We start from the raw sequence: 16490 nt of genomic DNA on the forward strand, positions 1-16490 counted from the left end.
ATTACCAAAAGGATGTGGAGCTTTGGAGAGGGTGCAGCGAAGGTTTACGAGAATGTTCCCTGGTATGGAAGGCGCTAGCTATAAAGATAGATTGAGTAGGTTAGGTTTACTTTCACTAAAGAAAATGAGATTGGGAGGGTTTTGATTCAGATTAACAAAATCATGGAGGGTATAGACGGGGTGGATAGAGGCAAGTTATTTTCCCAGCGTGAAGGATTCAATAAGCAGAGGTCATGCTTTCAAGGTGAGGTGGGAAGTTTAAGGAGGATACACGCTGCATGTACTTCACACAGAGAGTGGTGGGCATTTGGAACGCGTTGCCAGCAGGCCTGGTAGAGGCAAGAACTGCCGATTCATTGAGGATGCGTCTGGGCAGATGCATGAGAAGGTGGTGAGACGAGGGATATAAATGCTTCAGAATTGATCGACAGGTTTAGACACTACATTTGAATCGGCTCAGGCTTGGACGACCGAATAGACTGTTCCTGGGCTGTAAATTTTTATGGTTCTATATTATTTGATTAGGTAGATGGCGAGCCAAAGTGTTTAGTCCTGAAAAGCAAAGGGAATTGCAACAGCGAGAAAGGTAATAGAAGACACAGACACACACAAAGACACACACAGACACAGACACACAGACACAGACAGACAGACAGACACACACACACACATACACACATACACACACACACACACACAATTATCTCCTCGGGTGTTGCAGGTTGCACATGGCACGCATGTAGGAGGTCACCGAAAGGCACAGAAGTCTCTGGCTAAGGTACAAAAACATATGTTCTTTGCCTGGAATGCACAAAGGCATGATTCGAATTTGGTCAACGTGTTGAAAATGTCAGGTGGTAGGTAAGACACGGCGGAAATAAAACCAGCACATTTGTTGCCAAAACACATATTTGAAGGCTATTTCACTTGCATTATATTTGGGAGCATAGGTGCCCTCCAGGGAAATAGGCGAGAGAAATAACTGGGGAAACAGTTGTGACTTGCTGCCCTGCAGAGTGAGAAATCAAAGTCAGGTGATGTGGATTTTTATGTTCCTCAAAATAGATTAGAAGTCCTTGAGAAATGCGATAACTAAGTAACTTGTCTGTCTCAGGTGGATAACCCTCATTGGAAAGATTTCTTACTGCAGTACAAGGACATATGTACCAATCAGATGGGGAGGACTAATGCCACTGTAGATGAAGTAGACGAAGAGAAAGTTGTTCCGCTAAAACAACATACCCATCTGCTCAATAATTCAAAGATAGGGAGGTCCAAGAAGAGGTGAAGGCAAGTGGAGTTCGTTGATAATCTTGGTTACCAAATCGGGCGGGACTCCATTATTCTGCGTGAATTATCAGAAGGTCAACGTCGTTACAAAAGCGGACTCATATCCAATTTCTCGCATGAAGGAAGTCGAACATGCCAGTTGTATCGCCAAGTTAGACTGAATGCGTGGTTACTGACAGGTACTGTATCAGTGACGTCAAAAGAAATTTCTGTGTTTGTAACGCCAAATGGGTTATATCAATTTAAAGTGATGCCCTTTGGAATGAAGAATGCACCCGCCACATTCCAAAGATACATGCACAATGTTGTGGCTGGGTTAGCAACCTGTGTCGTCTATTTGTACGATGTAGTGATAACATGGTACAGCTGGGAGAGCTCTTTGACCGACTACAGGAAACAAAACTGGTGATAAACTTATATAAAACTGAATTTGAGAAAGCAGAAGGGACGTTCTTGGGACATGCCATCGGTCACGGAGGGTTGATCCGAGGGAACCTAAAGACGAAGGCCATTCAGCAATTTCCACAATCAATCTCGAAGAAAAGTGCTTCGAATTTTCAGACTCATCATGTTCCATCGGAAGTTTCTTCCAGATTTCCGCAGTGTAGTGGAGCCTTTAACCGCTTTGCTGAAGAGGGACACAACGTTTGGGTGGACATAAAAATGCCAGGAGGCATTCGACCTTTTTAAATTAATGTTCAGCATCAAAACAATTTTAGCTACACTCAGCCTTTCAGAATCGTTGAAAGTCGGCATCGATACTCTTGACAAAGAGGTTGGAACTGTACTCATACAGGAAGAAGTGGAATGCGATTGAATAGCTGGTTGGAAAAGTTTCGAAGAAGATCAACATCCAACAGAGGACATACTACACGATTAAAAAAAAAGAACTATTGTGCATGGCATTGGCTTTACAACATTTTAATGTTTATGACGCGAACAATGTGTTGGAAATGGTTCTGTGCACGTATCACAATCCGCTTACGTTCATAGAACGCGTTGAAGACAAGAATATGAGACTGTTTCGCTGGAGCTTACGTTAGAGACTTCTAATTTAAATTTCATACACGTTGCGGGTCGTAATGTTTTAATTGCCGATGCATTGTCGTGGGTTTAACTGATAATGTTCAAGATAAGTCTATATTTACTTAGTGCTATATGGTCTCTACAGTTATACGGGAAGAAGTTAAGATGAACGAAGATTGAATTTATCTGTTTGTTAGGGTAATGTGTTTAAAGAAAACCATAGAATAAAGCCATCGTTTAATTATGTTTGCTATTTTTTTTCTGAAGGCGAGAGGTGTTATGAAGAGGTAAGGAGTACTGTAGCTTTAAGACAGTTTAAAGCTAGCAGATCTACCTGACAGCACCAAATGTTCTGAACTGACACCGAATCCAACTGAATCGAATTGATACAGAATGTGGATTATATTCATTACTAATTTTCTCTTTCCTGCACTTCAAGCTTCTGCTTCCAAATAATCTTTGAAAAACAAAATTAACGTTACAAAGACATTTTAAATGGCATGCATCTATGAGATCTGTTAAACAATTTGGACAACATAACCTTATCATTAAAATACTTGATATCTCAAACCATTTGAAAATTCCCCTCCTGAACTAAGGCTAACGGAGTTTGGAAAGTCCTTTAACATGCGGATGGTTGGCACTCAAACGAAGAGATGTATTTTATTCTTCTGAATGTCTCTCAACATATTTATTTTATCATCTCATTTTTCAAAGATGTGGAAGATATGAAAACTGAAGAACTTCTCTGACTCAATTTCTATGCTAACTTTTCAGCTACAATGTCCATCAGGATATCATACATTGAAGTACAATGTCATTTTTTTCAGAGGTGAATATCATTGAGCATTCATCTATAATTCGATACGTAACCTGCTTTGTTGTGGTTCATTGGTCAGGTCCTGGTGTGATCCCTTCACAGTCGATGTTGGTCCACGATCATGCATCACTCTGCTCCCTAGCTTTGCCATTGTCCAAAATGTTGTATCTTTAATAATGAGTATTTTACCTCTGTAAGTTAGTTTGTTGTTATTTCTTCCAGTCATGTTCAAAAGGCGGTTTCGCCACTGCAGGTCCCTCAGCTCGGTACTACCAATTTATTTCACCCGTATACGTGGCCTCTTTCACAAGCATCACTTGGACTCTCCTAAGCTCCTGCTTGCTTTCGTCTTTCGTGCTGCCTTTACTACTCTTAACCCAATAGCCCCCGGCCCCTTTCTCTCTCCCTTTCAACCCTGACAGTACTTTGAAAGTCCAGATCCTTCCCTGATGGATCATTGTAAAAGAGTTACGAAGAACATTAAAGAATACAGCAAAGGATCAGGCCGAAGATACTGTACTGAACATGACACCAAATTTAACGAATTCCTTCTGCATGCCCTTGTTCTATTTCGCTCCATCCTTGTAACTCAATGTGCTTGTCTGAACCCGACTTAACAGCCCATATCTCGTCTGCCTCCACAGGTACACCTGTCGGCATTCTCCAGACTCCTCACAGTCTCTGTGTAAAAAAGAAACTGTTCCTCATAACTCCGTAATCTTCAGACTGAACAAACCTCCATATATATTTGGCTGAATTGTGCAATATATATATTTGACTGAATTCTGCAATCCTCCAGACATTCCAATCCTCCTCCATTCACTCAGCCCGCCCAATCGCTATCACCTTCTGCAGTCAATCGAAATCTCCCTATCGCTGTCGCATCCTCCAGTCACTCCAACCCATCTTATCACTGTCATTTTCCCCAGTCAATCCAAATCTCCCTATTTCTCTCTCCTCCTCCAGTCACTGCAGCCCACAATGTCATTTCACCTCCTCCAGTGATTCCAAACCTCCCTATTGCAGTGAAATCTTCAATTAATTCTAGCCCTCCTCCAGTCACTCCAATCATTCCTATCTCTGTCACCTCCTCCAGTCACTCCAAGTCTCCCTATTGCTGTCACCTCCTCCAGGCATTCCAACACTCCCTATTGTTGCCGCCTCCTCCAGACACTCCCGTCTTACCTGTCATTTTCATCTCCTCTCGTCACTCCAAACATTCCTAACACGGTAACCTCCTCCACTCACTCCAAACTTCCCTATCGTTGCCACACCTCCAGTCACTCCAACCCTACCTGTCATTCCACTTCCTCCTTTGATGGCAACTTCCTAAGAAATGGAGTGAAAGCGGAAGCAGGGTACTGAGTTAGATGATCAATCCTGATTGTATTAGACAGAGGGATAGGCTCGTGAGACTGAATGACATACACCTGCACCTCTACAAAACACTATCTCTTTGCATGACTTCATTCAGTCACTACTACCTTCTCTGTCTGTGTTAAACCCACGCGACTTGCTCACAATAGAAATTTCTCAGACCGTAGAATATTACTCATCTCTCCACCAGTACTTACAGCCCTTCAAATCAGTTGTATCCTCCAGTCCAAAGCCCTCCCGAACTTTATGACTTCTTTTAGCTGCTGGAACCCTCCCCATCTCTGTAATTCCATATCCTATAGCGTCCACACATTTGTGTACTCATCCAAACCCTCCAGCCCCCTGCTTTTGTAGCCGTACCACACACACTGACAAATCTTCCCGAACTTTAACCTTAACTGTCACTGTTAACCCCTCCTACAAGCCTCCCTGTTTGAATGATCCTTTTTAGTTTATCAGCCCTTCCTGTGTCTGCAACCTATACTAGCCGCCGTCGCACTCCTTACATCTGTAAACTACTTCGTTCCTCACACTACTCTGTGTGTCTGTGCCATCTCCAACCCTTATGTCACTTCCCAAAGCAGTCCCGACAGACTCTGTAGTCTACACACTTTTTAACGTCCCGAAAGTGGTGCAAGTCATCCTAAAATCTGTAAACCTCTGAGCTGCAATAACATTCCACAATCTTGGTTTGCTTCTCCACTCTCTACAACCCTGTCAGCTTCTCAACCACTCTGTCCCTGTGAAGCTCTGTAACTTTCCCTCTGTGTTCCCTGTTTCTCACCAAAACATTTCTGTCTCTCTGTTAACTGATCCAATCCATCCACATCTCACGATCTCAGTAAACTCCTGCAGATCCTCCATCCTTCCATAGCTACCTCGACCAATTGCAGCACGTGTTCCCCTCATTAAATCCGAAAGAATTGCAGTGGCTTGACGAAGTGCTCCTGCCCGATAAGTTGATCTTGCTTCTCCACGGATGCTGCCTGATTTGCTGTGCTTTTCCACACATCTTGACACATTCAATTTCAAGTAAAATAATTCAGCAACATATCATCCTCTTTGTCTGTGCTACCTCTTCAGTCCCCCACTACTCCCCTATTTCTATAATTTCGTCCAGCCCCGGTTATGCTACCTTAGTGTGCTTCCGACATCTGTACTCACTCAAGTCACTATAAGTCACATAACTCTAACATCACAAGATCCTAGTAACCCAAAGGTCCCTGTATCTTTTTTTTTCCTTTTGTTCCTTTTGTTCATGTTTCTATAACCATTTACTAGAAGCCTTTTATACTTACCGACCACTAACTCGAGTAACAAATTCCAACACCGACAAGCTACAACAACATTTCTTTGCCTCTTCTGTTCCAGCTCTGCCCATAGCTTCCAGTAAGCTGCTTCAGGGCCTGCAACTTCCCCAAGTTTGCATATAAATCGCTCCATCCTCTACAGTGCTGTTAATCACTGTAATACCTCTGTGCCCTCTTATTCGCATCCTATTTTCTGCTGCCTTACAGGTAGAAAAGCGACCCTATGAGGCAGCAATGCCGGAATTGGATGTTAGAACTCTCAGCTGAGGCTTGAAGGCGACCATAACCTGGGATTCACAAATGCAGAGAACTTGTAAGCGATCCGCAACAAGTCAGTGAATATAAATCGTCCGTAATGCTACATACCCACTGCTACAAGGCAGTCAAAGTGTCCCTGTGAGGAGGCAGCCTGGATTGGGAGCTGGAGAAAAAGAACTCGCGCCTGGGAGAGACAGAGACAGTGACATGTGAGGACTCACAATGGAGTGGGAGCTGAAGGATAACACGTGCCTGGGAATCACAGTGATGGTGACCCTGTCAGGGAGCAGAGTGCAGTGCGAGCTGTAGGATTACACAAACCTGGGAATAACCGAGACGATGACAATGTGAGGGAGCAGAGTGGAGTGGGTGCTGGAAGATTATACGTACCTGGAATTCTCAGAAATTATTATCCAGTAAATGACAAGCGAGGAGCAGGAGCTGAAAGATTAGACTTGCCTGGGAGTCCCCCAGACGGAGAAGCTGCAGGTGGAGTGTGTGCTGGACGACTTCCTGGGAGTCACAGAGACTGTGACCCCGTGAGTAGCAGTGAGCAAGTTGGAATGGGAGCTGGAAGTTAACACGTGCCTGGGAGTCTCAAAGACAGTAAGACTGTGAGGGAGCAGAGTGGAGTGAAAGCTGGAATATTAAATATCCCTGGAAGGCATAGAGACGACGACCCTGTGAGGTACCAGATTGGAGTAGGAGCTGTAGGATTACCTTGTAACTGGGAATCGCAGAGACGGTGACACTGTGAGGGAGCAATGTGGAGTGGAAGCTGGAGAATAACACGTACATTAGAGAAACAGGTGAGACAATTAGGTAGCAGATTGGAGCTGGGGGATATCACGTACCAGGGGATCACAGAGACAGTAAACCCGTGAGGGAGCAGAGTGGAGTGTGAGCTGGAAGATTGCACGAACTTGGCCTAAACAGAGAGAGTGGCGCTGTGTGGTTCGAACCAGTGACTCACCGCTCCCAGAGGCTCCTGGTCCAAGATCCCTTCGAGTTGCTGCAGCTGCTGAAAAAAACAGATATGGAGGACTCCCAAGCTCGAGGTAACATTTAAAGCAGATAAAATATTTTCTCATTCGTTCTGTCTTCTTATCAATCAACTGACATCGTGGTGATATTTTGGAGAATAAGCTGAAACAGGGTCGGTGGTTATAAACAGAATCATAGGGATTCGATGGAAACCTGTACTATCTCGCAATGGTTACCAAATAGCATTCCGAAGTCCTTTTTCCCAATACCACACCTAAAACCCTTGATTGTCCTGTTTTATATATATATACACACATACATACATATGTACACACACATACATATATATGTATATAACACACGCACACTCATACATATAGATAGATAGTCAGATAGATAGATAGATAGATAGATAGATAGATAGATAGATAGATAGACAGACAGACAGATAGACAGACAGATAAATAGATAGACAGATAGATAGATAGATAGATAGATAGATAGATAGATAGATAGATAGATAGATAGATAGATAGATAGATAGATAGATAGATAGATAGATAGATAGATAGATAGATAGATGGATAGATAGTCAGATAGATAGATAGATAGATGGATAGATAGTCAGATAGATCGATAGATAGATCGATAGATAGATCGATAGATAGATAGATAGATAGATAGATAGATAGATAGATAGATAGATAGACAGACAGATAGATAGATAGATAGATAGATAGATAGATAGATAGATAGATAGATCGATAGATCGATAGATAGATAGATAGATAGATAGATAGATAGATAGATAGATAGATAGATAGATAGATAGATAGATAGATAGATAGATAGATAGATAGATAGATGGATAGATAGTCAGATAGATAGATAGATAGATGGATAGATAGTCAGATAGATCGATAGATAGATCGATAGATAGATCGATAGATAGATAGATAGATAGATAGATAGATAGATAGACAGACAGACAGATAGATAGATAGATAGATAGATAGATAGATAGATAGATAGATAGATCGATAGATCGATAGATAGATAGATAGATAGATAGATAGATAGATAGATAGATAGATAGATAGACAGACAGACAGATAGATAGATAGATAGATAGATAGATAGATAGATAGATAGATCGATAGATCGATAGATAGATAGATAGATAGATAGATAGATAGATAGATAGATCGATCGATCGATCGATCGATCGATCTATCTATCTACATACATACATAAGTACATACAAACATCCACAGACGCACACACACACGTCTGTGCCTTAATGATCATCAATAAGTCTGCCTTCACTGCTCTATGGGCAAGATTATTCCAAGGAGTCACAGCATGAAGAAAAATAAAATAGATCTCCTCGTCACAATAAGAACTCGTGGACATTTCTCAGAAGAAACAAAGAGTTTGTTGTACTTGTGATCTCAGTGTTGGGCTCTATTCCGAGGAGTCAACCTTGAGGGGAAGAAGTGTTGCTGCAACTGAACCCAGTCGAACTGCAACTTCATCAGGGAGTTTCCGTTGTAACCTTCTGAATCCTTATAGAAGATAGGAGGTAACTATATTGGATGCAGTCCCGAAACGTTTCACTCCAGATGTCCTTGAAAAAATGATTTATCCTCCGTCGAATTGTGGACGGTTTTGGCCTACAACGCTAAGAATTTGGGTGAGTGAGAGTTGATGTTGATGAGATATAATACATCCAGAGACACCTTTACAGGGTGGACGTTGAAAGGATGTTTCATTATGTGTAGGTGAGATAAGGAAGTATAAGGAAACGTCTGACACAGAAATCAGCGAAGACTGAGTAATTTTAGAAATTTGTTGCTGTGAAAGCCAACAGTTATGTTGGAAAAATTGGAGGAGTTGCAAGGTCAACATTTATTTGCCTCGAGTCATAAAAAATGAAGTCATTTGGCGTGAAGCAGCATTCTTTAAAAATACGGGAATTCCCAGTGAAGTTGGATGTGTTGGCCTTCCCTTCTTCACGGAACAGGGAATGCTACTGAAGATTTCAGGATTGTGTTTGAAAGGTCCTCAATGTACTCCAATTACAGACACATCTTGAAAACTCTTTCATTCACTGCTTTCTGAAAGAAGGAGTCATCATTGTCCTTGTCATAAATTGTAATCTTTTAATCTGAGGATATTTTCTCCGGTCACAGCATTGAGCTATTCTGTTCTTATTCACACATAATTTTCCATTAGCAAGCATATAATCCAATAATTTGCCACGTTACATCCCATAACTGAGTTCGTATGAAATCCTCATGATTTGCTTTCGTGATTCATTTTTGTTCTACTTGCAAACAACGAGTGACTCCAATCGCTTCCATCACCCCCGTCATTCTAATAAAAGTAATATCAGCCTCAACATCGATCCGTCTGGCAATTCGCCAGTGAATGGGCGCCAATGTAGCCATGCTACCCTGATCATAATGTTTTTGTCCTTCGGAAAGAAAATCCTGTGGCCGATGTGATTCAATGAAATCAATATTGAAATTTCCAACCCTGATGCAGGAATTCAAATAACACAATAGAGCTTATTCTACACTGCAAATCGGACATCCAGCCAACCGAGCTTAATAAATCCCAGGAACCCTGTGTAATAATGCACTGCCCTCTAAATCTATATTCAGTCCTGCTTTTAAAAACTCAGATTTAAAATACATTCCTTATTACTTGCGATATCTGAACAAAAATGTTTCACGAATTTTGGATAAAACACAAGATCCTACTGCATTTTGTTCATTATCTCTGACCTCTCGTCAATTCATGATAACTCCTCAGGAATAAATTCACACTTAAACATATAATCTTCTGTTTCTCATATCTTGTTCCACTCACCTAATCAATGATTATCTTCTTATACAGTTCAGAGTTTGATAGAGATGGATTCTTCATTAGTTTGTAATGCATGTGGCTGGGTTCTTGTTGAGGAGGTGAACGAACTATTTCGGGAAGAAGAAAAGAGCGGCAGATATAACAGAAACAGAAGAGTCATAATTTTTTCAATGAAAGGTACTCAACAAAATATGTTGATCATTCAACCAATTCTTTCCGTTTAAGAGTTTATAGTAAAAATACATTAATGTTTACTGTTACCTTGTTTCTTAATTTTTCTACTTGTTGTATGAAGTAATGATTCACTTTTTAACTCTATTGCACTGACTGCTTTGCATCTAAGATTTTTATTACAAGGTACCCTTACCTAACCCGGTGCTTTGTCTTCTTTACACTGCACCCTTTTTCTCTGCAATCCTGTACTTCTGTACTTCAGCACAAATGCCAAAAAAAAATCTAAATATAAAAATAAATGCAAAAGAGTGTCAGATCTCCTTGGCCAAATTGCCTAGTCGCTATGTGTGTTCTACCAGAATTCTTTCTCAATTACCTTCTTTTCATTAATGCTAGCTTCAAGCAATCCCTCGTGAGTTCAGTTTACAAAATGCGCTGGCAAACAATAAATCAGCACAGTCTGAACCGACAGAGACATCCCTTCTACTGGATAAGGCAGTGGATCATGATCACAGCAAAGACCAGTTTTCTTAAGGCAACTGGGGACTAAAGTTGACTTCTGTCCCAGAAATGTTTCTCACATTCCATGAACAAATTGATTTTAAAAAATTGCTTAGTGCACTGATACTACTGGAAGATTTTTGACAGCCCTTCACGAAGATATAAACGATATTTTTACCTCTCCCAGGCATCATGAGATCCAATATTTAGAAACATTATTGGACATCATATTGCAAAAAACCCACATCTGCCTTCGAATGTGAGGTGCATAGAAAGTCAATGAAGCAGTGACATTTGTGGGATTGCGCATCAATATCCTCACCATTGTGTGATACTCCAAGTTTGTTGAACAGCACGACACACCTTCAAATGCACAACTTTTTTGGATGACAATTGTGTTACAATGGACTCCGGGATTATCAATAAATTTGAGAAGTGACATGAGAAACCTTAGAGTACGTCGACCACCAAATTTCCACCTCCTCACTTTTAATAGAAAATTTGGCCCAGTTGCATTGTTTGCTCAATTTGTCAGTTAAAGTTCAGATCTTCTCTTAAAATACGTCACAGCTCTACAACAATGCAGAAAACAATTCACAGCATCTCCCCAAAATTTCCAATGTGAAAAGGACAGCAACTGCTGCACATACACGAGATGCCACCTTGGTAATTATGATAAGCTGCCCTTGCACTTTATTCCCTTTCTTCGATTCGTCTTCTTTTCTGAAGAGACATGGCCATTGCTCCCTCAAACTCGAAAATGGACAGTTCTTTTATCCAAAGAAGTGGTTGGCCGTGTAGCTCGCTTCATTTCCTTCCAATCTGCACTTCTAATGATTGATGCCTGTGAAGCAAAGCACCAAGTTGAGGGGCGGGATACACAGAGAGAAATAAAAATCAATTTAGGCAGTTAAGTGAAAGTTAAAGTTATTTTTTTGATAGAATGGAAACCACAGAGGAAGGGTACTCGTGTATTTTAGTGTTGTTTCTTAATAGCTTTTACACAACACGAGCGGTGCAGCATGTTTTTGTCCATTCCGAATTCGACCAAACCTGTGTCTGGTTTCGACAAACTGGAGGACAGGTAACAGTTAAACTTGATATTTGTGCGGTCCTGTATTCATATATTGGACAGAGTAAGCAAGGCAGGCCTTTTCTGAAGGGAATTAAAAAACTGCATTGTGATGTAGATTCTGCAACCTAAAACAGACTGCTCATATCTGTATATGCTCAAACGCCCGCACTCAGACATTTAAACACACATGCATTCATATATGTATGCAATCGTGTGTGAGAGTCTGTTTGCGTGTGTCTCTGTGAGTATGTTTACATATAATATGTACAAAATTTTAGCTAACAGCGACGTGGTGATATTGAGTCCATTTATTTTGCATTTGTCTTGGGATCTGGATTACTAGGAAAGCTGCACTATTGCAATACGCTGCTAACGCTGCCTGAAGATTTGAAGCGTCCATCAACTTACTCACAAGTGCAAGTATCGTGAGATGAGAATTGGAACATTCGTGTCGCGAGCAGATAGTGAAACGAATTGGGCAGGCTACTATATGCTGATAGAAATTAAATTAGTTGTGAGCAATTCCACTTATTACGTTTGAACAGTCTGGTTTCTCTTCAGATAATGGACTTATACTTGCTTGACAAAGAATGGGGTTTGCAAGGCGAAATGATGGCAATTGTTCCCATGTTGACAAAGTTTTAATAACTATATAATTAACGTTGTGCAATTGTTTATTGAATTAATAGTCAGAAGGAGTAACTTACCAGGAAGACCAACAATTGCGAGGGTAGCAACCAGCTTGCATCACCCAAAGTATAATTCTTATCCACATTGCTAACAATGGCCAAACTTAAAATGAACCATAAAGACCCAAAAACAAACTTCGATCCATTGCTTTAATATTTCAGTCTGTTGCTGTCAGATTCTGGTCTGCCTGCCCCTCACTGTGCATCTGAACATTCCTTATTATGTCCCGTAATGCTCCCTCTGTTACTTTGGGAAAACACACGCATAGGCATCCCTTTTAATAGAAGATAGAATCCGGCTATTGAGAAAATTAGGATTCATTCAGACTGTATTTAACTCCAGTCAATGCACGATCAGTTATAGTTCACCGTTTTCCATCGAAATCCTTTCTCTTGTGGCAATGCTGCTCTTTTAATAAGGAATAGTTGTCGGTGGCTTTTTTCCACAGGGGTCATAAAGGCTGAGGCTCTGATACGAATGGAACATTCTACATGGTAAAGCCTTTCAATTATGTTTTGTTTTCGAAAATATTTGTGCAATGAAAGAGGTTGGCCACTTATCCCACTTCAAGGGTTGTTTTGATTAGATTTTATTTGCACCTGCTGATCAAGTTTTAGATATAAACCCAGAGAAGGTGCTGCGAACATTTCTCTGATATCGCTCCAGTAAGAATTCGTATTAAATTTTACCTTTCATTGCAAAAGTTGCGCTTATGGAAAGTTGCAATTAACTGCAACAGTATGATTAAGTTGTGACAGTTTCGATTCGGTTTTCAGACACGTTAAGTTATTCTAAATGCAATTCTCTTTGGTTCATGTTTCGTTCAGTAAATTCATTCCGTGTCAATTAAATCTGAGTGGTTGGGTCAACTGCATCACTCCCGGAATATGCAGTGAGCATCTGCTTAAAACAGTTAGTAAGGTTCGGGTCTAGGCTATCTTCTTCACGTATTCCGACCGCAGCTGGCTTGGTCTGCAACACTATCACGTGTTAATAATTTTTAGTCTTTCTTGCTGCTACTTAATCAGATTAATTATGGAAGTAATGATGGAAGGAGCAGAGGGAGTGTCGGTAATCTGTCCATCCTTCTTCAATATTAAGATCTACCATCGTTCTGGTGAGTTGGAAATATCCATCTTTATGTCAAAAAGGAGGATAAGTAAACAGTACAATCAAGTCCACTAACTTTTATATTTGTCAAACATTTTGGAAATATTTGGAGTCCAAAATGTTGGGAAATATGTCGTTGTTTTGAAAATATGTATTTCTGAAGGACAAAAAGTCTCGATATGCGAACCAAAAGTTATGCTAAATTCCCTAAGTGAATTGGCTTAGTTTCAGATCCAAATATGTTCATGTGCATTTACCGTCCTGGTCAGAAAACTGCTAATCCAATATTTGCACAGAAAAGATAATCTGGACATGACATCGACTACAAAATTGAAATTTAGACAGGGTGTGGGGAGATGGTGACTGTGATGAAATTCGGGAGACATCAGTTTTTATCTCAGGCGCATATCCTTCGGTTTGTGGAATGGTTCGATGATTAGACTGCTGGTTCACAGAGACTGGTTACGAATTTGTTCGACTGAATTGTTTGGAGCATATTTTCGTTCTCCCGATGTGTATTTGTGTTTTCTCCGAGTGCTCCGGTTTTCTCCGAAAACGCACTGCCTACGTGGTCTGGCCATGTTAAATTGCCCACAGTATCCAGAAGCATGTAGGTTAGCCAACGGCAGTGTACTGTTCCGAGGACAGGTTGGAGGTGAGTCTGATGGCAATGGTCATCAGAGAGTCGGTGTGAAATTGCTGAGCTAAATGTTTTGTTTCCACACTGTAGCGAAGCTATGGTGCATGCAACGTAGAATGCAGAATATCTCAAGTGTAAGGATTGTGGGCAGACAATATCCATGGAATAGGTCAGTTGTACAAGGGACAAGGAGCATACTCACTTGGTGTGCTTTCTTTATTATTAGAAATGTAATGACATACGATTGTCAAAACACAGTCAGCGTAGAGAGTTTATAGAGATGTAGATTACAAAATGACAGAAGTGATGTTTAAACTTCATAAATAGTTATTTGGTCCTCATCTATGATATTGCGGCAACATCTCTCAGTGGTCTTTCTCACTGGATTATTTGCTCCAGTCTCTCATTCAGTTCCCTGTGTGCTACGATCTTCTGTTTCTATTCTCCAGGTCGATTTGGCATTTTCGACCAGGAACAAATCCGTAGACCAAAGAGTTGGTATTCAGTTGTTTACAGATTTTATGCATGACACTTTTTTATCACAAGAAATATTTTTCTGACAGCGAGTGTACAGTATGTTTAATCCATGACTTAAGAGTGTGGTGGAAGGAAGTGATATCGATGTTGTCAAGAGAAAGTTGGATTATCATTGGAAAAGAAAAAATCTGTAGGTATATGGAAGGAACCCAAGAGATTAGTAATGTGTATTGATCAGTTGGATAGCTTGTGCACACTCCACAGACTTAAAGGCAGTCATGTAAGTTACAATACTTATTAGAAAGAACAGTCACCTGAAGAGACAGGCTTTCCTGATGCAGGGTGCCCCATGTTCAAGTATTTGTGATCGTTTCCACGGAGTTCCTCATGATCTGGTACAATACATCACGGAATGCTGAAGAAGGTAAGGGTGGAAATTGTTGAAGTCTTGCCCAAAATGTTTGTTTCCTGTTAAGTCACAGGGAATGAGCGAGAAGCTTGGAGACTAACAACAACGTTTCTTATTTTCACATTTTTGACAAGAATAATTCATGAACGTATAGGCCAGTAAGCTTTACGATAATAACAGGAAATTTATTGCAGACGTGTCTTAGAAATAGGAGATTTAGAATAGAAAAATGAATTTATGCGCAAAGCTCACACAACACCAGGTTCTCGTCCAAAAGGTTCAATTGGAAGCACGAGCTTTCGAAGAGCTTTCAATGTTTCACATGAAAGACTTAACAACAATCTAGATTTGTTCCACATATCACTTCAGTTGCATGACACTGCAAATTTTTGTGATAAAAGTTTGTGTCTAATGATCTTCTCCAAAAATGATCTGTTGATTAAGAAGCGCTCTGGAAACTAGTGCTTCCAAATTAACCTGTTGGACTATAACCTGGTGTTGTGTGATATATAACATTGTTCACCCCAGTCCAACACCGGCACCTGCACATTATTATTAGTAAAAGCCAGTTCGTCTATGTGCAGGCAACGTCGCATTTCACAAACTGGATTTTTTTTAGGACATTACAAAGATGGTTAATGAGCACAGACCAAGGTATGTTCCTTCTGTGAACAGTTGGAATACGTTTGACAATGTTCTTCAAGTCAGGCCGATAAAAAAAACGTGAAGACACATGAGATTTACTGTAAGGTATTAACATTGATTGAAAGAAGCCTTAGTCCGAGAAGACTGAACTTATATTGGAATGATAATTTTCAGACTGCAATTCTTGGTAAATATGTTCCACAAGGAACAGTGCTCGGTAACCTGTAAATGATTTGGACGAGAATGCAGGTGCCCTGATTAGTAATATTTCCATTAATATAAAGATTGTGGTAGCTAAGGACTATTATGAGGATTGACAAGAAGACAGAATCGCGTAAATGGGCTCGAGACCTGTGCAGAGAAAATTCATTTGGTGATGAACTTAGTCTGATATCTAATGCAGTAGAAAAGTATAGGTAACTTGCATCAACCAAGACATCAACAGACAAAGGAATGCTCGCTTCGAGGTCCCCAGTTTCCTGGAAGTGTTCGCAAAAATGGTTACGGTCGTCAAGAATGCATATATCACGCTATCACGCATGTCTTCGTTTTTAGGAATCGGGTATAATATTTAGCAAGGTATATTGCCGATTTATGGAACTTAATATCGGCCCATTTTCGAATATTGTGAATAATTCTCTTTGCCACACGACCAGTTGGATGTGGAGTCGTTGGAGAGGCGACACAGCTGGATAACGGGATGTTGCCCGGTTTTCAATGTATTAGGTGTGAGGATAGATTTGATCATTAAACTTGATTGTATTCAGTTAAAAGTTGGAGGATGACGGGCAATCCGATAAAAGCTTTGATATTTAAGTGCGGACTGGATTAAT

Source organism: Chiloscyllium punctatum, chromosome 35 (assembly GCF_047496795.1).
Source record: "Chiloscyllium punctatum isolate Juve2018m chromosome 35, sChiPun1.3, whole genome shotgun sequence".
In the NCBI taxonomy this organism is placed as follows: Eukaryota; Metazoa; Chordata; class Chondrichthyes; order Orectolobiformes; family Hemiscylliidae; genus Chiloscyllium; species Chiloscyllium punctatum.